At 45.2% G+C, this 22,570-nt stretch overlaps 1 pseudogene; it reads right to left on the bottom strand.

Annotated features, from left to right (window-relative positions):
• Positions 1 to 8,818: 8,818 nt before the first annotated feature.
• LOC101151467 (melanoma-associated antigen 11-like) lies at positions 8,819 to 11,441 on the bottom strand (annotated as a pseudogene).
• Positions 11,442 to 22,570: the final 11,129 nt, after the last annotated feature.

The raw sequence follows: 22,570 nt of genomic DNA, 5'->3' as shown, positions 1-22,570 counted from the left end.
TGAGATTTTGGCTATTTTGGCCACTGCCTTCCACCCATACTGAGGAGGACAACACCACTTTCGGAAGCCTGAAGGTTGCAGGTCACATGAAAAACTTCCTGTAGTCAGCATCCTGTGGGGTGATTCCTACCCAGGGCCTTAAATGCACAGAATCTGGTTTCTTACATCTAAAGGAGCAAATGTGTATGACAACTCCTAGGTGTAGAGTGATCTGTGTTCTGTGTTGTTATGGTTTGAGAATTAATGTATTGCTTCTGCAGCACCTTCAATAGAAATGACTGTGACAAAATAATGTGTCTGCTTCTATTTCAGTGGCAAAGAGTCATCACATGACCCTTCCTAACTTCAAAAGGACTGTGATGTTCCCCTGTGTTTAGGAAGGAAAGGAGGACAAGACATAGATGAGCACTTGTAGTATCTCCCATAAACTGTTTTGCAGATGTCCAACATAAAGCAACTACAATTAATCCTTGAACAACATGGGAGTTAGGGGCACTGACCCTCCATGCAGTCAAAAATCCACCTATAACTTTTGCCTCCCCCAAAACTTAACTAATAAGCTATTGTCGACTGGAAGCCTTATTGATGATGTAAACAGTTGATTAACAGATATTTTTGTGTATTATGTGTATAATATGCTGTATTCTAACAATAAACTATAAAAAAATTAAGAAAATCATAAGGAGAATTTCCTATTTCCTATTTCCTATTCATTAAGTGGAAGTAAATCATCATGAAGATATGCGTCATTATCATCTTCACATTGAGTAGGCTGAGGAAAAGGAAGAGGAGGGGTTAGTCTTGCTGTCTCAGGGCTGGCAGAGGAGGAAGAGGTAGGAGGGGAAGCAGGAGAGGCAGGCATACTCAGTGTAATTGAATGAAAATACGTTGTAATTTTCTTTTTCTTATATCTAAAAGTTTCTATATGGTACCAATCCTTCTTCCACTGTTTGTTTTAGTTTCAGTGCCCACATCATAGAAGGGTCCATGTCGTAAAAGGAGTCAAAAGCAGTCTTAAAAAATTGGAACCCTTCCGCCAGATTGTCTAGTGTTAGTTTTTTTTCCTGGCACCGTTTCTTATACATCTTTTTCCTCATGATCTGTCACTGGTTTGGAAACACTCATATCCATCAAGTCACCTTCTGTTATTTCCTCTGGCATGGTGTCTATTAGCTCTTGAATTTTTTCAAGATTCATATCTTGAAATCTTTTACATTCCATCTTTTGGACCATATCCACAACCTCTTTCACTGTTTCCTTATTTGTCTCTGTCGTAAATCCTGTGAAGTCATGCACAACATTTGGACATAATTTTCTCCAGCAGAAATTTATTGTTTAAAGTTTGATCGCTTTCACAGATTTTCTATAACAATAATGGCACCTTCAATGGTAAAATCCTTCCAGACTTTCATAATTTTCTCTCTATGGGGTTTCTCCTCCATAGCGTTGACAATCCTTTCCATAGAGTACCATGTGTAGTGAGCCTTAGAAGTCCTTATCTTGATTTAGAGGCTGAATTAGAGACCTTGTGTTTGGGGATAACTTCGATCATTTCAGCACCCTCAATGTTGAACTCATTGGGTTCTGGGTGGCCAGGGACATTGTCTAATAGCAAAAGAACTTTAAAAGGCAGTCACTTACTGCCAAGATACTTCCTGTCTCCAGGGACAAAGCATCGATAGAACCAATCCAGAATAAGTGTTCTAATTGTCCAGGCTTTCTTGTACAACCCAAAGACTAGAAGCTGATATTTTATCTTTCCCTTTCAAGGTTTGAGGGTTAGCAGCTTTATAGATAAGGACAGTCCTGATCACAAACTTGACTGCATTTGCATAAAACAATAGAGTTAGCCTATTGCTTTGTGCCTTAAATCCTGGTGCTCCCTTCTCTTCCTCACTAATTAATGTCCTTTGTGGCATTTTTCCCCCAGAGCAGGGTATTTTCATCTGCATTAAAAACCTGTACAGGCAGATATCTTTTCTTCTCAATAATTTTCTTAATGACGTCTGGGAACTTGTCTGCTACCTCTTGGTTAGTAGAAGCTGCTTTTCCTGTTATCTTGACATTTTTCAAGCCAAATCTCTTTCTAAGATTATCAAACCACTGCCTCTATCCCAGTGGGTATATATATATATATATATATATACCTGTGCTTTGCCCAAACTTGCCCATACTCCCCAATATCTGGCGTCAGTTGGCCCAGTTTATATATAATGTGTATACATATATATTTCATTTTATTATGTATATATTTAAATATATATGTATATATATAATAAAATTATTGAACCATCCTTTGCTGGCATTATATTCTCCAGCTTTATATTCTTCACGGATCTTTTGCTTTAAGTTATCATATAATAACTTGGATTTTTCTGGATTCATATTAGAATCTATAGGTATGCCTTTCTTGTGGCAATTCTGCACCACATAAAGGCTGCATTTGCCATATGGGATAAAAAGGTGTTTCACAAAATGTGCAAGGTTTTCACACCTGCTGATGTAGTTGCAGAAACAGCTTCACGAATTTCTTTTTCTTTTTCTTTTTTCTTTTGTTTTTACAATGGTTCTTATGCAGATTTCATTAATCTTGAAACAGTGGGCAACTACAGCTGCAAATCCAACCTACGGTACATGTTAAGCAATTCAACTTTTCTTATAATGTTATTTCTTTTCTCTGCTTCTTGGCAGGAATTCCAGCATCACTAGTGGCACATTGTATAGATCCAATGGTGTTATTCAAGTTTTAAAGTATTGGACTAAACATGATGAAAAATACGTGAGAACCATGAGAGATCACTTTTTACTGCTATACGCAATTTACTGGAGAGACAAACTCCTCACATGGAGATAATTAGCGTCCCATGGCTTTTCAAGCAGATACAAGAACACTTGAGCTTACTGCAATAGCAACAGGAGGTGGCTATGAAATTATTACAGTAGCACAGCTTATGCTACAGTTAATTTTATGCAGTTATGATTTAATACTACATCTCAACATTTGTTTACATTTATCTTGACTGTGAATAATACCATGTACGGTCTGTAACTTTTTGTGTACATAAATTTTGATAAAACCTTTTACAATAGACTTCATATATTTTATAGTACTAAATAACAAAATAGCCTAGTATCCACATATATTTTATTCATTCTTGGCATAACTCTTTTCTTTTTTATATCTCTAGGCTATGCAGTTTGTGAGTTTTTTCAAATTGTTGCAAACTCCAAAAAAAATTCCAATATATTTATTTTAAAAAGTCTGTGTATAAGTGAACCCACATAGTTCAAACCCATGTTGTTCAAAGGTCAACTGTATTATAATTTATTACTACAGCAATCCTCTTCATTTCTGGGAGGAATTTCTGAAAAGGTCAGATTTGCTTCAAAATTCCCCAGCTTTTTCAAGTACCTACTTATTATATGACAGATGCTTCAAATACAGGATCACATCTACTTTTCAAATAATTCTAGAAATCTCATCAGGGAAGGTTCACCTTCTTCACTCAATGGCACATTTCTGCACTTCCCTTTGCAATAACCTCTAATCTCAGTAGGTTGAGATTTTTACCCTTTTTGATTCATGGTCAAAATTTTAACTTGTGAGTCTTTGTTACTGTCCACATAACTGAACATACCTGAAGACTTGTGCAAATGCCATTAGGCACTTTGCAAACAAGGATTTTCCTGTGGAGAGGTACACAGACAAGAGATAGCAGAAATATAGTTTTTTTTTCCTTTTTAAATCAGAGCTAGCATGTCCAAAAAGGAAGCATTTTTCACCTCCTTGGAGGGCTCCAGGGTTTTTAGAAATTCTGCTTCAGTAGATTTTTTTTTCCTACAGTGGTTTACATGGTCTTTCTGCATCTACAAGCTTTGATGTTTGACCACCTAGCTAATCTTATTAACCTGTGTGTATTCAGTGGAAAGTCTAATGAGACATTTTATTAAAATCCTACTCCTATATCTAGATGCTTTCAAAAACCCTTTATCTAACTTTACATTTCAGTAACAAGAAGGAATACGTTGTGTGCCAAATCAGAGCCTGCACCCATTTGGAAAAGTTTCAGAGTGTATTTTGACTCTCAGGCATATAACCAGGCATCTGAACATCACTGTCCAAGTGAACTTTTATGTCAAAGAGGCTGTTGCCATTGGAGGAGTTCCAGGGTGAGCAATGTGACAGCCAAAGGACATTTTCAGGAAGCAGGCATGCTCTATGCCAGGGGGAAGGCAGGTGATTCTGGGCCATTCCACTGGGAGCAAGGCACAGTTTTCAGATGATCATTTTCACATGCTTACTTTAGGTCAGCTTTTAGTGCCTTGACCTCAGCATTCTTCTTTTTGTCACCTTAGAGACATTCTGCAATACTTACTACAAAAATGAATTACAAGTCAGAAGATAGACCTCAAGCTGGGGAGAATGGGAATAGCGTGGTCTCTAGATGAATCAGGCCAGGGATCTGGTGCCAATCTGTCACTTACTAACTATGTGATCCTGGGAAATTACTAAGCCCAGTGAGCCTCAGTTTCTTTATCTGTAACATGTGTTTGGTACTTTTTATAATAGACTATTAGAATATAAGACATTTATTAAAACACTTGGCACAGTGCCTGACATACATTGCATCTTTAATAACTATCATTTATTTCTTTTATTTATTTATTTATTTATTTTTGAGACGGAGTTTCACTCTTGTTGCCCAGGCTGGAGTGCAATGGCGTGATCTCGGCTCACCGCAACCTCCGCCTCCCAGGTTCAAGCAATTCTCCTGCCTCAGCCTCCCGAGTAGCTGGGATTACAGGCATGCACCACCATGCCTGGCTAATTTTGTATTTTTAGTAGAGACAGGGTTTCTCCATGTTGAGGCTGGTCTCGAACTCCTGACCTCAGGTGATCCACCCGCCTCAGCCTCCCAAAGTGCTGGGATTACAGGTGTGAGCCACCGTGCCCAGCCCAACTATCATTTATTTCTAATATTATTTTGACCCTAGATTTTGGAAAACATTTTTGTTTTCCAGGACATCTCAGAGAATTTGCAGTTGAATGGGAAACAGAATTATCACTAAAAAATGCTGCTTAGTAAATGTCCCTTGAAGAGGATTCATTATTTAATTAGGTGTTGGGGAGTCTTCCATAGCTGAGTGCAACTCCCTAACTTTAAGATCCTAGAATTTGGGTCACAAACTCCTTTCTTCCCTCCCAGCTTCTGTTTCAACCAAACCACTATTTTTCATTCACCTCATTCATATCATCCCCACCAAAAGTATAGCCATTTCAGTGGAGTCAGCTGTACACCAAACCAGGCAGAAGAGTACCTGGCCAGTGGCTTCTGGCCTCCCTTCCTGAGAGATTCATGCTTATCTCAGGAAATTCTTGCAGATGGCAGATGTTGGGTATCAGTCAGCCACCTCTTACACTGTGTTCAACTACACTGGGACGAAAGTGCAGGACACCTTCCATTCCTGCCCCTGGTGGAGACTCCTCTCTGCTACATCCACCACCCAAAAGGAACTTCTCAGAGCAGTTTTTCATTCCAGGCTTTTCTCTCACCCTCTGAGACTCATGGTCTGAGATTGTGGTGCTTGTCAGCTTCATTATAATCAACTCCTCAAGAAGGAACTGCGGTTTCCCAAAGATCAAAACGCCCAGCTCAGGGCATTTAACTTCACCACTCTCACCTGGAGCCCCACACCTTCACCCCTCTCTTACTTTTCCTCTGCATCTTAGAGGACATCTCGCCACCTTAATTACATGAATGCAACTCCTAGACTCTACTACTCTAAGGGTAGGGGTTTCTCTGGCTTATTCTAGTAACTCCACTACTAACCCAGAGCCTTCCAAAGAGGAGATGCTCATAAAAGTTGTGGAAAGAAAGACTCAGTGAGCAGGTCTTTTGTTTAAGTTGTAATTTCTCCGACAACCTTGAAAAAGCGAAGCAAATCCAGTTATATGTATATGTTTCAATTTTATAGAACAACAGATGAAAATGGATAAAAAGGCTAGAATTAGCAGACTTTTCCTTTTATTTCTCTATTTTATGGCCCCATCAATCTTATTGATAATTTCTTACATTTGCCAAGAAAATATCTATTCCAATGCCATGGTATACTGTTATAAGTCACAAAGCAATATGGAAGGTTTCCCAGTATGTCTCACTGAAGGCAGCAGTGGCCAGTCTGGAGGGGATGCTACCATCATATGAACTACAACAGGGAGGTGCAGCCAGGGCTGCACACTCCTTGGAACCAGCATGAGGCAGGGACAAGTGGGAGCCCTGCCCCTTCCGAGTTGGTGGGGTGGGAGCTCCCTGGGTGCAGCCACAGCCACCCAAGTCGCAGCTTTGGATACAGGCCTCCCGCTTCATGGAGCAGACAGGAGCCTCACTCCCCTGGGTGCAGCTGCAGCCACCCAAGTCGCAGCTTTGGATACAGGCCTCCCGCTTCATGGAGCAGACAGGAGCCTCACTCCCCTGGGTGCAGCTGCAGCCACCCAAACCATGGCTGCAGACCCAGGCATCCTGCTCCATGGAGCAGGCAGGAGCCCTGCCCCCCTCCCCTGGGCACAGCTGCAACCGCCCAAACCATCACTGCAGATTCTGGCATACCTGCCCTCTTGAGGGCCCAGGAAGGCCCCCACCACCCTGGCAGGGTCAGAAATGCCTGCTCCTACTCCTGGCTTCTCCCTGCTATCAGCAACCACTCCAGACTCAGAGCAAAGTTGGGCCAAGCCCAGGTGCTGTCACAGCCTGGCTGGGTGTGCACACACTCAGGGCAGTGCTGACATGTCAGTCCCCTGCTGGCTTGGACCCCTACGGAATTTGGGCGCCAATGAGCATAGTAGGGAAGCTGATGGGGTGGTGAGGGCAGCTCATAACTGGCCTGTAGGCATCCCTTGGCACCTATGGCCTGGGCTCTGTGAATGACAGCAGGAGGCAGACAGGTTCCTGGGCAGAAGGTGGCGAGTCCCTGGTGAGGCCCCACCTTCAGGCCGGGGAGGGCCTGAAGTCTGGGGGCTGGGCTGCCAGTCCTGTGGACCAGAGTGGGAACTTGTGGTGCCTTTTCTGGGCCCACCCTTGGCCACCGATGGACCAATTGGCATGCACTTTCTCCCTTCTGAGGCCCAAAAATCCCCAGGCTCAGCCAGAAGTGAGCAGATGTCGGGACAACCAGCTTCAGAGAGGAGCTATCCACTCCAGGGCCTCCCCTCTGCTGGAAGCTGCAGAGATGGGAGGACCTGCCTGCAGAGAGAAGCTTCCCACTCCAGGGTCTCCTCTCTGCTAGGAGCTGAACACTTGTTGGGACACCCTGCCTGCAGGAAGGAGCTGACCCCCTGCAGGAGACTAAGCTGTTCTATTGCTAATTAAAGCTCCTCTTCATCTTGCTCACCCTCCATTTGTCTGTGTACCTCATTCTTCCTGGTCACAGGACAAGAACTTGGAACCCATTGAATAGCTGAGCTAATAGAGCTGTAACACAAACAGACTGAAATATGCCCCTTGCTCACCATGTTGCGAGCAAAGAGAAGGAGATAAGACCTGTGGCCCATCCGGGAGCCCAGACCTGGGAGCTCCCTGAGCCAGGGCTGTGACTCCCTCTTTGGGGCCTTGCAGTTCCTGGCATCTCCAAGCTTCTAGGTGCCACCATGTTCTGCAGTGCCAGCTGTGGAAGCTGCTTGTGGTGTGCCTGGTCCAGCTGCAGGTTTGTGGAGAGCCAACACCTGTGCCAGTGCCTAGAGCTGCCTGCCCCACTGCAGCAGCTGGTATGTCGGACTGTGTGCAGTGGCTGGACCCCACAGTCATTCACACAACCCTCACCATTCCACGCCTGACTCGCCCTTGGCGGGAATGGGACACAGACTGGTAGTGCGAGCTAAGCACAGCATGCCAGGTTGAATGGTCAAAACAAGCCCAACAGGCCCAAGCAAAATTCGGGCAAAGGTGCCACTGGCCACAGAGGTTTCTAGCCAGAAAAATGACACCCCAAAAGTCCCATAACATTACAAAATAACAAACTCTTATACATGAAATGGATTAGTAAAAATACATGTGTGATTAATATCATTCATAAACTTAGATGTTGAAACTAATTAAATCTTCTGTTAAAAGGAACAAATTTGAAAATTACTAAAAGGAAACAAAGATAAATCTCCAATCACTCAATAGAACAGGAAGCCAAAGATGGTATGCAATGTGTTTCCTTCCACCCACCTTGACCTCCCTTACCAAGAACTCTGACTACTCTCTTCAAATACAGGGTGAAGAAAGGGCCTGATTTCACATGGGGTAGGTTGTGCCCCTGGAACTTGCACTGGCCCTGTCCCTAAACCTGCCACCTGCTGGCCCTGGCTGCAACTTGTACTCATACTCCCTCTTCCCCCTCTCTCAAAGCCTCTTCATACAGAGATGGGTAGGAGGTGGGATCTGTCCCATGGACCTTGGCCACATACTCCAGGACTTTCATCTTGTTGGTTTTAGTGTGGGCTCTTGGACTCTACAGGAACTCATAGTGTGCAGGATCACTGCTGGGCACCTGGTGGTACTCCAGGTAGTTTTCCTGCACCCAGTCTTGGGTGAGAAGCTTCCTGGGCTTCCCATAGACACTGTGCTTCTTCCCAGCATACAGCCCCATCACACTCAGGGTTTCCCATATGACCTCTTCAGGGGTGCAGTTGCCCTCCATTATAATCGTGCACAGGACCATTATCTGGAGGCCTGCATTGGGCTTGCTCTGATCATCACCCAGCAGGCCGTCACAGGAGAGGCCCAGGGAAGTGGCAAGGATGTAGGAGTGGCCAGTGGTATCCACTTCCTTCATGTCAAAAAAAAAAAAAGACCAGCCACATGCACTTGAAGATCACAGGAAAGTAATCCTTATAATTTTTGATGACACTCTCTAGCATTTCTGCCTTTGTGATTGTCTCCTTGACTCAATACTTGTAGAGCAGGAAATGAACCAACTCAGTCACCTTCCCATCAAGTGCTTCTTGGAACAAGGTCTTCAGGTCTGCTGGGTCTGGTGAGGTGCCTGGAGCCTCCTCTTGGCTGCTGGAGCCCTCATTAGATTGGCTTCATAGAGTGTTGTCAATGGTAGTGGGGGAGGTGGAGGTTCCCTGAGGACTCTGGGGAGAACCAGGTGACCCAGCAGCAGGCAGCCCCTCCAGGGTGCCCACTGTCAGAGGAGAGGAGAAGGAGGCAGCCTCCTGTTCCTCAGCCAAGGGAGCCTGCACACCCACCAGGCCCAAAGCCTCGTCTCCTCGGGCCTCAAGGCTTTCCTCAGGCTCGCAGTGCTGATTCCTCTGCTCAGGAGACATGATGACTCTGGTCAGAATGGCAGTGTGGGCAGGAGTTGGGCAAGCGGGACCCACAGGCCTGAGGAGAGAGGGAGCCAGTGAGGGACCTCAGCTGAGAGCCGAACCTTGGAGGCTCTAACAAAAGCAGACTTATGGATCTTTTCATTTGGTGCTCCTCTGGGGCCTCCTGGGGCACCTATCCTCCTAGCTGGCCTGTTCACCGAGAACTTGGAGGAAGTGAGAGTGTTACAGTGGGTAGCTAGTCAGGTAATGAATAGGGAAGGAGAGGGTTTCCCCAGCCCCTTCACGCATGTGCACATGCATGCGTGTATGCACACACACACACTAGGAATGTTGGGTGACCATTAGGCGATGGTCAAGTGGTTGTTAACTATTTCTGTAAAGTAATAATTGTTCACAGCCCTTGCCAGGGAAAGGCAGTCTCCTAATAGAAAACACCTGAAATGGATCAGCAACTTCCCAATAAGATCTCAGGACTGGGGAGAAAGTAACACAAGATCTCTGAAGTAGGCTGATATGGTTTGGCTGTGTCCCCACCCAAATCTCATTTTGAATTCCCACGCATTGTGGGAGGGACCCAGTGGGAGGTAACTGAATCATAGAGGCAGGTCCTTCCCATGCTGTTCTCATGACAGTAAGTCTCATGAGATCTGATGGTTATTATAAAGTGGAGTTTTCCTGCAAAAGCTTTTTTTTTTTTTTGCTTGCTGCCATCCATGTAAGATGTGACTTTCTCCTCCTTGCCTTCTGCCATGATTGTGAGGCTTCCCCAGCCACACGGAACTGTAAGTCCAGTTAAACGTCTTTCTATTGTAAATTGCCCAGTCTTGGGTATGTCTTTATCAGCAATGTGAAAACTAATACATATGCCAACATAAAACCCCAAGTCAAGAGGTCAAGCTGTGACTTTGGTTTCTCAAGTTGACTACTTGGCCCTCTTCCAAGTTATACTTTTCTTGTTTCCTTTTCTTCCTTTCCTTACTGTTCTAAAGCTTTGTGTTTTGTTTGTTTGTTTTTTGCCTCGGTCTTTCCTTCTGCCTTTGGCCCCTCAGTCGAATTCTTTCTTCTGAGGAGGTAAGAACTGAAGTTGCTGCAGACCTATATGGATACACCACCAGTAACTCAGGGTAACTTGGGTACCTGCCACCACTAACAAGAGGGCTCCTCAGGGTGCAGCTTGTCAGCAGAAGCCACGGCTCCAGCACTAACAGTAGGACAGGTGGGGTTGGCACTTTGGAGTCCCCTCTGCTCTGGGGCCGGTGGAGCCCTTTGTATACATTTAAAGTAAACACCTCACCTTGCCTGCTTGCAATACCTGGGCCTCCTCTGCTGTATGACTTCAGGACACTGCCTCAGACCAAGGCCCAAACCTCTCTGAGATCTGGGAGAAAGAAGTGAGGGGGCACCACACGGAAAATTCTGCATGGGATTCCCAAGGCTGACAGAAGGAGCAGGTTTCAGGGGTGCCTCCTCTGTCTGCGTTCCTCCAGGTATTCAGATTTATTCCCGACAGGGCCCAGCCCTTTTGCTCCTGCTCAACTGTGGATGAGTCTTGTGTGCCAAGGCCACCATCTTCCTGGGACCCCCAAGGAGAAAGTGGGGGACCATGTCCCTTCTCCACAGGCCTGCCTGGGGCCTCCCAGGACTGATAGCAGAGGCAGATTTCCTAGGTCCAGGATAACAGGTCTGCTGAGTCCTCTCTCAGGGCTCTAGGGGACTTCTCTCTTTGCTGGCCTGAGGCTCTACTCCTCATATTACACCCCTCTCGTCACTGGCACCGCAAAGACACAGCAAAGATGTGCCACACACAGCCAGCACTCCCAGGACCTCCCAGGGTCGAGGTCCTCTGAGTCCTCCCTCTTTTTCCTCCTCTTGATCCTGTCAGGGCTGAGCCTCACCCCTTTGTGGACCTGAATCTATATCCCTCAAATTCCCAAGGCCAATTGAGAAGCTGCCTCGGTCTCAGAAAGAAGCGGAGTAGGCCACCTGTTCTGGGTTGCTGGGTCCCCTCAGGCCTGCCTTGTCTCCCAGCCGGGCCTGGACCCACCTTCTGCTCCCCTGAGGCCATGCTCATGATTCCAAGCCCCTTCCCTCCATCAGCCCCCGATGTGAACATCAGGATCCACATGCCTGTCCACCATGCCCGGAACTTCCCAGGGCTGACAGCAGAGATGGAGCCTCGCTCTGTGGGATCTCAGCCCTCCTTCAGGGACCGGGCCGTGATGCCTGGCAGGCAGAGCATGGGTCCTGCCCTTTCCTAATCAGCCCTTCCCTGGTCACACCAAGCTCTGTCTCCAGAATGCCCTGCGGCTTAAGTGGCAGTGGAGCCGGGAGCGGCCCAGCCTGAGAAGTCTGCCCCCAGGTGGCCCAGGGCTGGCAGCAGGGGTGGCACTGGGTTAATTGGGGTCCTCTCTCTGGGGTAGGGGCATCCTCAGTCTTCCTCAGTGTCTCACCTTGCCTCCTCACAGAGCCAGGGCCTGTTTCCCTCCACCAATCTCAAGCTGCCACTCAGAGCGAGGCGCTCTTGCTATCCTCTGACCCCTGAGGCCACGTCAGTGGCGTGACATCCGGCCCCCAAGCCTGGGGCTTCCCTGGGTCGACAGCAGCAGCGGAACTGGATTCTTCCAGGCATGGGGGTAGGAATGGTTATAGGGGCCCTCAAGCATCCCTTAGGGTCCTGACATTGATTCCTTGCAGAGCCTGGACACCCTGCCCTCTGCCAATTGGGTCTGCTCCCTTCACACCAAGTCTCTGACTCCCAGTCCCCTGAGGTGGCAGTGGTGGGAGGCGTGTGTTCAGGGCGACAACATTGCCAGGATCTTCCAGGACTGTTAGAAGGGGCTGAGCTGGATCCTCTGGTTCCTCTATGAGGGGAGGGTGGACTCTCAGTCCTCGCTCAAGAGGATCCTCCTCCTGGCTCTTGGATCTTTGATGAAGCCATGGGCAGGAGATACTCTGTTTCTGCCTCTTCTGAGCATTTGCCCAGCTGCATCTCTTGCAGAGAATGGCTGCGGGTCCCAGGCCAGGTACTCCCTGCAGAGCGGCAGCTTCTGTGGTTGTAGTGACCTCTGGGAGAAGATGCACACCTTACCAAGGAAGCTCTTCCCCAGCCAGAGGTCGAGTTTGCAAACCGTTTTTCCTAAAATATTTGTTTTTACATTAAATAGGCTGAGCAGCAGCATGAAATTTGGGGATTCCTGCCATTAGAATTATCGAGTATTTCATAGCTCAGTGCAGTGATTTTCATTTTTAAACTTTCATTCAGCATCAGAAATCATACTTAACCTCATTATGCCTGTTTCATTCTAATGCTCAACACTCTATTTGTAATCCATTCTTTATGTTCAGTGAAGCCAATTCACCTATTAATGTGGTTTTAGGTGGTTATTAGCACAGACTGGAGCTACTACTGTTTCAATGAAACCAGACTACTGGCACCTGTGGTCTCAGGTGCCACCTGACATTTTCACACTGGAATAGGGGCAAAAATTTAAACATTTCCTTCTACACATCCTGTCATCTTCCTTCTAGGCCAGCTATGGACTCTCCCTAACTTCCTTGACACTCTGGCCACTTCGATTAAAGGTACCAGTTAAACACAGTCTTCATTCTCCCCCAGGGCTTTGCTTTGTTGTTTAGATTTTGTTGTTGATACTATTTGTTTGTTTGTTTTTTTATTTTATTCTTTCTTCTATAGTTTTCCAGGATTGATTTTGGTAGTTGAGGGCAGAAGTCCAAGCCTGACATTCATCTTGGCAGCTAAATTTTAAGCATTATATCTGTAAATCTTGAATAAGAAAAATTGATATCTTTTCAATAGTCTGTTCCCTATTAAGGGCTATAGAATACGGCTCTGTTTATCTGGGAACTTTTTGACCTAAATCTATCAGTACTTGCGTAGTTGTTTCCATAAAGATCTTGTATGCTTTGTCTGTCTCCATTGGATAATTTCTAGATTTTGTTGCCATTGTGAATGGGGTATTTTCTATTACTTGTTCTGAATAGTTATTTATTTGGGTTGCAAGGATTTTGATTTTACTGTAGTAATCTTCTGTATACTATTTTTCTGAAGTCTGTTATTTGACTATTCCATCTGCACAATTCTTTGAATTTTCTAGATAATCATATTGTCGTACCAAATATTAAATCTGTTCAATATTTATACTGATTTCTTTTGATATCCACATCTCTGGCCTTATTTTACAGTGTAATTTCCAAAGATAGAGGTTATAGCATAGTCCTATGACAATAATTCTTCTGACATTTCATATTTGGGTATGCTGGCCAGTGATCGTAGGAAAAGCTAATTTCCTTCTAAACTCATTTTGCTAAAAGTTTTGACCATGACCTTGCGTAGAATTTCCTCCAGAATTTTTCTGTACCTATTATACCTATTAAAGTGATCACTTTTTAAAATCTTAAATCGATAATGTAGGAAATCACAACTGAAAATTGTTTTATATTAAATCATGTTTTTGTTCCTTGGACACAATCTGTTAATTCACTTCTGTGTTGAATATGCTACTAATTTAATTAATATATTTGTCTCTGTGTGAGTGAAGTTTGGCTCAAGTGTTTTCACGGTGCTGTCCTCCTCTGGTACCTGAATGAAGAATGGTTAGCTTGGGAAAATAATTTGAATAATTGCCCAACTTTTCGTATGCCTTGGAAGAGTTTACTTAAGGTGGCTTTGAGCTTTACCTGATAACAATGTAGAATTGGCCTCCGAAGCTGCCTTGTCCACATTTGAGGATGGCTTGAGCTTAGATTAGTTTCACTTTTTATTGTTTGGTTAAAGATTTGAATTTCTTTTTGTATCAATTTGTTCATGTACTTATTTTCCTAAAATATTATCCATTTCACTTAGGATTTCAAATTAAATATCATATTTATTTCAAAAATATTGTCATTACAAGCATTTTCAAATACACCTAATAATAGGGTAAATACTATAATTAATCTAATATACCAGACTTTCAGTATCAATAATCTTCAACTCATGGCCAGTCTGGTTCTAGTTATACCCCTACCTACTCCGCATAGCAGAAACTGAAATAATGTGGAGCAAATCCAAGACACCATGTGATCTCATCTCCAAATACATCAGAGTGCATTTCTAAAGATAACTACTCTCTTATAAAACATAAAGCCAACATTATTATCTTTCCTAAACATGTAAGCAAGTCATTAATATAATGAAATGTTCACTTATTTGTCACATGTATCTGGTGGACATATGCTCCTGTTAAAATGCAGTTTCTTTGAATCAGTTTGCAAATATGATCTATAAATTGTGTTTATGTTCTTAATAGCCACCTTAAGTAATTTATAGATTCCCCCACATTATCTGTTTTTGAAACTCATTTGTTGAAAATGAAGACATGCCTTGTGTTCTGTCCAGTTTCCCATACTCCGGATTTTGCTGAGCGCAATACTTCTCTTCCAGCATTACCTATCTGTTTTTCCATGTTGCCTACTTTTTCCATTAAAGCCTCTTAAATTTTTAAAAATAGTTATTTTAAATTATCTGCCTCCTAACTCCAATATCTGAGTCATATTAGAGTCCAGTTCTGTTGATTGTCTTGTCTCTTCAGACTATGTATTTTCTTACTCTTTTGCGTGTGTCCCTTGCAATCCTTTTGTTGAGAGTGAACGTGTTGTATGAGGTCGTAGGAACAGAGGCAATTAGATCTCTACAGTGAGGATGTATGTCAATTTGGCTAGGAGTTGGGCTTTATTTCTTATAGCTATAGATGCCAGAGGCTTCAGATTCCTCTAGTGTCCTTGTTTTTGTCTTCCGTTTTATTAATTGTGGCAAATGTGTAATGCCAATATGAGAGGATGGTAATAGGGAAAACTGGGTGTGGGGTATATGAGAATTCTCTGTACTATCTCTGCAATAATTCTGTAAGCCTAAACATTTTCTAAAATAAAAAGTCATTAATAAAGAATGACTTGTTGGACCCCATTGGAAGGAACAAGAATAACCACCCCTCACACTGAGAATTGGCTCTGCAAGAGAGAGAATAAAGCATTTATCCTGCATTTCCTGTACTAACAGTATTTCAGGATGACACAATAGCTACAGTTGATGAGGAAAGTTTCTTCCTTACTGGAGAATTCCAGCTGAGGAAAATGCAGCATATGAGAGAAAAGGAAAACAAGTATTTGCAATATCCAGCAATGCAACTGATGCAATCCATGCTAATCAATGGATGAAACATTGTTGAAAGGTTGATGACGCACTCTGCAATGGAGGAACAAGGCTGTCTCCACCTCTCCACCTGAGCCCACTGATCAGAGCCAATATGATCAAGGGTTGAACAGCCAGAAGTTGTATGCCTCCTGCTGGAGTACAGTAGGAAGCAGAAAGAGCCTCCTATGTGTACCTTTCCCCCCAACAAAAAGCCAAACCTGCTTCTGGCCTCCACCTGAGGTGAACTCTGAAAGATAGGAAATCCAGTCCTGGATTAAGACATCTGGCCCCTCATTGAAGACACAGAGTCTACTCTGGAATGAGCACTAGGTGTCACCAGACAGCCTTCTGCTTTGTTCTGCACCCAGTCTTTACACATGCACCATTGTCCTGCCCACTGCAGCAGTGCCACAGCAGCAGGCCAACAGCCTTGCCTGTTCAATGCCAATGGTGCCTTCCATCCCCTTTATCCCGAGAGAAAGGTTTCTGGACACCTAGACCTGTATTCTGTACCCAATCCTCAGGTCAAGTCAGTAACCTGGAATAGAAACCTGGATCCAAGAAGCCGGTTCATGGTACAGTGCAGCTGACCTGGCTCTGAGGCAGTCCATGGCTCAGAGGATCAGGGAATACCCTTTACCGGGCTCACCAGACCAGTGTCTCTAGACCCTGCCTTCTACACTCTGTTCCAAGGCCCCGAGCGACTGCACGTCTTTGTTCTCTTCTAGACGATTGCTCTTATAATACTGTTAGCATTCCTTCGCAGACATCCTCGGTTCTCTCTCGAGATATCTCTTCTGTGAGGCCTTCTATGAATACCATTGTAAAAATTGCAATCCCTCCTTCCAGCCAATTGCCAGCACTCCTTATTTAGCTCTCTCGATTCAATTTGTTTCCATAGCGTTTGTCACCATAAAACCTACTTCACCTGTAACTTTGTTCCGCAGTTCACTGTGTGCCTGCCCCTCCCCTCCCGCTAGAATATAAGCTCCACAGAAGCAGGGGATTTGTTCAATGCTGTATCCTCAGAGCTTAGAGCAGTGCCTGGCAAACAGTATATGCTCAGTACTCAACTGTGGGACGCATGAAGAACTACAGCTCCGTGGTCCTAGTATTCGCAGCCTCTGCATTGGAGCCTCGTGGCATTTTCAATCCTCCCAATTACCCAGCAATCAAAGTTTAAATGCATCCCAGCACCCTCTTATTGTTGAGTCATGGAACAGGTAAGCAACTGAGCTCTAGGGACTCCAGAGACCTGCTGCCCCAGCGCCTGGTCTGTGCTCCTGGCATCCTGGGGAAGTCAGCAAGGCAGGGCTACAAATATCAGTGGCTATCTGAACACTGTCTCTTGCCAGTAGGCAGCTGTGGCCCTTGTCCCAATTCCCTGCTCCTCTCTCTGGTCGTTTGGGTCTGCCAGCAGCCAACGTCAAGGTTTCACACGTCTCTGGGTTTCAGCTGGGCCTTAAAGGGATTTATGTAACATTCAGTTCAAGTAGCACTTTCCCATTGATTACTGGACAAGCTCTAGACAGAAGTCCCATGTTCGCCAATGACTTTGATGCTACTTCCCTGGAGAAAGTAGGAAGGGTGGCCAACGTGGTTTGCAAGGTTGCATTCATCTGGAGAATGCTCCATCATGATTTCTCCCCAATGCCACTAGACAGGTGCCATCCCTGCCTTTGCACACACCGTTCCTTGCTGCGTGAAGTTATTTGAGGAATCATTACACATTCTCCAAGAGGTAACATAACATGATTTCATTCGCTCATTCATTCAATATTTATCCAGCTCCTCATATGCTCCAGGCACCGACCTAACTGCTGGAGATACTGTATTCACTATAAAAAGGGCTTCCCACCTCCGTGGTGTTCTTCCTAATAATGCATAATCATGCATGCCCTTCTAATTGTGAGAAGACATTAGACCCACTGAAACTGAGGGATGTTCTACAAAAATCAGACTAGTATTCCTAGAGTCCTCCAAGACAGATTTGATGCCAAGATGGGGAAGAAGGAAGAGTATGTTGGAGCCCTAGGTCCTTGCAGACATGTTCTGGAGATACACACTGGGGTTTGGGAGCACAGCAGGAGGGACTGTGGAGTGCGCAGAACCCTCCAGGGAGAGGTCAGGGGAGCAGTGCAGGAGTTTGAGGCTGCACAAGAATGACATGACCTCCATGGGAAGAGCACACTACTCACCCTCCTTCTGAGATCAAGCATTCTCTTCCCCTTCCTTTAGCCATGTGACAGGATCTGGTCAGGTGAGGAGAGGAGTGACACAGATGGGGAACTGGCACCAGGTCCTCAGGGGATGGCAGGCAAGAAGCTGGGACTCATGAAGCTATGTGAGGCAGATTCCATAGAAGGAGACTCGGGAGCTTTGGGTTTCATTCTCACATCCTGAGAACACATCCAGAGACTTAAGTCATACACATTTGCTCCCTTCTATGCGAGATGCCAGATTCTGTACTTTGAAGGCCCTGGGCAGGGATGGAGGTCTTCACAGGAAGCAACACCCCGTAGGAAGCTGACTGCAGGAATTCCTGCATTGCCATCTGCACCCTTTGGGCCCTGAAGCACGACCCATCAGTATTTTAAGAGCCACGATGTGTCCTTGAATTGGAGGCTGGCAGCCAGCAGTCAAATGCCCTTGTTGGGATTGCAAGTTTCCTTCTCCTGGGGCCCATAGTTGTGTTCTCATGTCCCCTGCTGCTGTGTCCACACTGCCCCAATCGGGCCTCAGTCTGCCCAGCTTGGGGCTTTGCGCTTCCTCTCTCCCCACTAACTACTGCTCAAGACCTGGAGCTGATGCTCATATGCGATTATCATTGTGATAAATTCCCTGGTAAGGATCTCCTTCCAAGGTCTTGTGGTGACAGAACTGGCAGGAGATGATGAAGCCTTTTGGGGAGTCTCCTAGTGAATAATAAGCATTCTGATATGATGAGTGACAAATCACGATGATTAGGAGATATTATTCAAATAATTCCCCAGGTAATGCCTGGCTTTTGATTAACCGATCACCTTAAATGGGTGACTATGAGGTTTTGCTTTCTCAGGCTGATCCAGAGAGGTGGGGCTGGGGTCTCCTAGCAGAGGCAGCTAGGGCCTCGGTATCCCCAGACAGGCAGTTAAAGAAGACTAAAGGCTGTAGCAGATGGTGGGGGCGTTGAGTATCGGGACACTCCGCAGTCCCCAGAATACTCCCAGATCCACGTTAGGACTTGGAAAGCAGCTGGGTGTGAGAGGGCTTTGGGGTCCTGAGGGATTAGGCTGTGCTGAGCATGAGCCACCCCAGGAGAGGCGTGAGGAGGAGCACCTGCCAGATCCAGCTGTACTGCCCTGGGCCGGCTGTGGGGAGAGGGACATGGGAGCAGAAGGAGGCTGAGGTGAGCTGGAACCCTGGACCAGGTCATTAGGTGGGTGCTCCCAGGAATGGCCTGGGTCAGACCCCTGTGGGCACTCCAGGATGGAACAGGACGTTACTGGAAACAGCGACATCACATGTCCCTTTTTGGAGGGAGCCAGTTGGTGTGGAGAGTGGTGCCCTAGGCAGTTAAGGACATCCCAAGTACCTCCCCATCTCCCACATGCACAGCCTTTTCAGGAGTCATTTCCAGGATCCAACATCCTCACCCGTATCCTTACATGCTGACATACCAGGGCCCAAGCCTGTTGCATGTGTTGGAAGCCAGATAAAGTTGATCCAAGAAGATTATTTGATTTTTCAATAAACCATTATTTAATAAATATATCATGATCTCCCACTGGGCGCTAAGGCTTATCACGGGCACCAGTAGTTCGAAACACGGCATTCAAACCTTGCTTTGAGGTGCTCACGATCTAATAAGGGTATGTGGCTGGGTTAGTAGATTCTTTCTGCATGGTTTCAGAAGAGCCAAGGTGTGTGTAGAACACAAATGTTCAATTAGAAACATGTTTGTTTCCAAGTGAGAATAGTTTAGCCGGACTTAGGTTTAAGGGACACAGCTGGAAGCAGGGGCTCTGGACCCAGCCAGCCTGGATATGAATCTTGGCGCTGCCACTTCCTAGTTGTGTGATCATGGGCGAGCTTCCAAACTCCTTGTATCTCAGTTCCCTCATCTGTCAAACATGAATAGCAGTAGCATGTACTTCACGAAGCACATATAAGGACTGCATCAGGTAATATCTGTCAAGCACATAAACAATGCCTGGTACATAGTAAGTGTCATGGGAGTGTTTATTAAATCAGCAACTCCTGACCTCAGTAGTCACTGGTGTGTGTGTGGCTTCAGGATCCAGTAAGACAGCTCGTGGAAGGTTGGTAAAATATGGCCGAAACTTGTCCTCCACGGGGCTGTGAGGAACTTGAAGCACTTATCCCACTGCCTGGCACAGTAAATGATCTGTCAACGGTGTATAGCTATCCTCGTCCTTAAGGCTTCCCCTGATCCTCGGGTGCTCCAGAGGGTGCTGTTGCATCTGTCAAATGTTCTTACTTTCTGCAGCCTCCTAGTGTCCAGTCCTGGTGAAGCCCCTTCACATCCTGAATGGCTTCTGCCATCATTATGCAGTGCTGGGCAGCCCGGGGTGGGTCACAGGCATTTTTTCAGTGGAGCTCTCAAATGACAGGTGTTTTGATTTCAAAGCTCAGTTCTTATCCACCACACTGGCTTACTGTGGGATGCAGAACTATTGCTGTGACAGCAATAATAGCATCCTCTCACTAGTACTTTACAGTTTATTCAGTGGGCCACAGAGGTTATCTCATTTGCTGAAACAAGTAACAGGACACAGTAGGCTTGAGATTCTGGCTTTTGATTGAGCCCAAGTCAAATTCCTGAGGAGTCTATTTTTAGAGTTCCTGACAGAGGACAGGGATGGCCCCTGCCCATGGCTTAAGCCTCCAATAGTGGTCATATCTCAGGGTCTAACTTCCACTTCACTCTGCTGTCATTTCGGAGCACAGTAGTTACAGTAATTGTTGAAAACAGAAAGCAACCAGGATAGCCTGGAAGAAGTAACCCCATACGAAGCAGGGGGATGGGGGCTTCGTACTCCTCCCATTGATTCCTTGACTAGTCACTAGAAGGAAGCTGACCCCGGAAAGGAAGTTTTCTACAACTGAGGGCCATCCATGGAGAGGACCCTGGTTATCGGTCATCAACAAACAATACCTTTGGGGGAATGAGCGCCTCAGTTATAAAGCCAAGATCTTGGTAGCACTATACCATCCACTACAGTCCATCTTCTCTTGCAACACTTAAACCTACATTTCTTTTCTATTTTTTTTTATTTATAATGTTTTGCGGTACATAGTAGCTGCATATATACTTATGGGGCACATGGGGTATTTTGAGACAGGCATACAATGCATAATCACATCAGGGTAAATGGAATATCCATCACCTCAAGCATTTATCCTTTCTTCGTGTTACACACATTTCAATTACACTCTTTTTTGTTATTAAAATGTACAATAAATTATGGTTGTTTGTAGTCACCCTGTTATATGATCAAATATTAGATTCATTCAATCTAACTGTATTTTCGTACTCATTAAACATCCTTCCCCCCCCCCCCGCCAACTCCACTACCCTTCTCAGACTCTGTTAACCATCCTTCCACTCTGTCTCTATGAGTTCAATTGTTGCCATTTTTGGCTACCACAAATAAGTGAGAATATGCAAAGTTTGTCTTTCTGTGCCTGGCTTATTCCACTTAACATAATGCCCTCCAGTTCCACCTTGTTGTTGTGAATGACAGGATCTCATTCTTTATTATTGCTGAATAGTACGCCATTGCGTATATGTATCACATTTTCTTATTCCATTCATCTGTGGGTGGATGCTTAGGTTGTTTCCAAATCTTGGGTTTTGTGACCAGTGCTGCAACAAACATGGGAGTGCAGATATCTCTTCAGTATCCTGATTTCCTTTCTTTTGGGTATATACCAAGCAGTGGATTAACCCTACTTTTTCATGTAGAAAGTTCACCTCATTTGAGCACAACTCCTCAAGGATTCTGGTGATCTCTTACTAAAGAAGTTCACATGAGAAAGAAGAGTGGACAAACGATAGGCCTTCTGTGGCAGCTGGCCTCTAAGCCACAACTGATGATAATTCTGTTCCTTGTCTACTATCCATTCTAGAGTACTGTCGGTTTCAACCAGAATCTTTGCTGTTCTCTATTACTTACCCAATAGAGTAGTGCAAACCCTCATCCCAGAAGGTTCTGGGCTCCTGGTCCTCCACGACCTTCTCAGGCTGTGGCACTTACAATTGTCCCTATACTATAGAAATCTGGCGGGGGACTACGAAGACACATTCAAGGGGTCACTCGAGAGCCAAACATTCCTCTCTTTTCCCATTGCATAAGGGCAGCCCTACCTCCTCCTGATGATCAGGGCCAATATCCCTGCAAGCATGGCAACTCCTTTTTATGCTTGCTGGTCCTATAGCATGAGAAGCTCAAAGTGCCCAGATGGGAGCAATAGCTTGAAATTTAATGGAAAGAGTCCCATTAAATTGTTTTTTTCCTGGTGGAAGTAATCTTACTGTGGGGACCAATATATCTAGCCAGCACTGTCCAATATGGTAACCAGCAGCCACATGTGACCATCGAGTATACAAACCTTGTTAGTGTGACTGAGGACCTGAACTTTAAATTTAATTTTAAATAGTGTAAACTTACGTGCAAATAGCTAAATGTGGCTAGTGACACCTTATCGGAAAGCACAGTTCTAGAACTACAGAACCTAAACTTATGTAGCAGAAAGTACAAATTCCCATACAGGTCACAGGGAGTGACAGTAAGTGAGGTCATTCCACCTTTTGGTATCTGCATCATGTATTCTATCTATTGATGGAAGAGAATGATAATAGATTTAGGGTATATACAGTACAGTAAAGAATGACACCCCATCCTCAAGGCTGTGATCTCCAAATTTGCACCTCATTTGCACTCTGAAGAAGCCACTCCACTGTTCCAGTAGACCAGTGGCTTTTGGGTGGTGCAGTATGAGATAACAACTTTAGATCATACGGTCATGTGCCCACTGAGCACTTCCTTTGCTATATG

Source organism: Gorilla gorilla, chromosome X (genome assembly GCF_029281585.2).
Source record: "Gorilla gorilla gorilla isolate KB3781 chromosome X, NHGRI_mGorGor1-v2.1_pri, whole genome shotgun sequence".
NCBI classification, from domain to species: Eukaryota; Metazoa; Chordata; class Mammalia; order Primates; family Hominidae; genus Gorilla; species Gorilla gorilla.
This window is presented reverse-complemented; position numbering and strand designations above follow the sequence as displayed.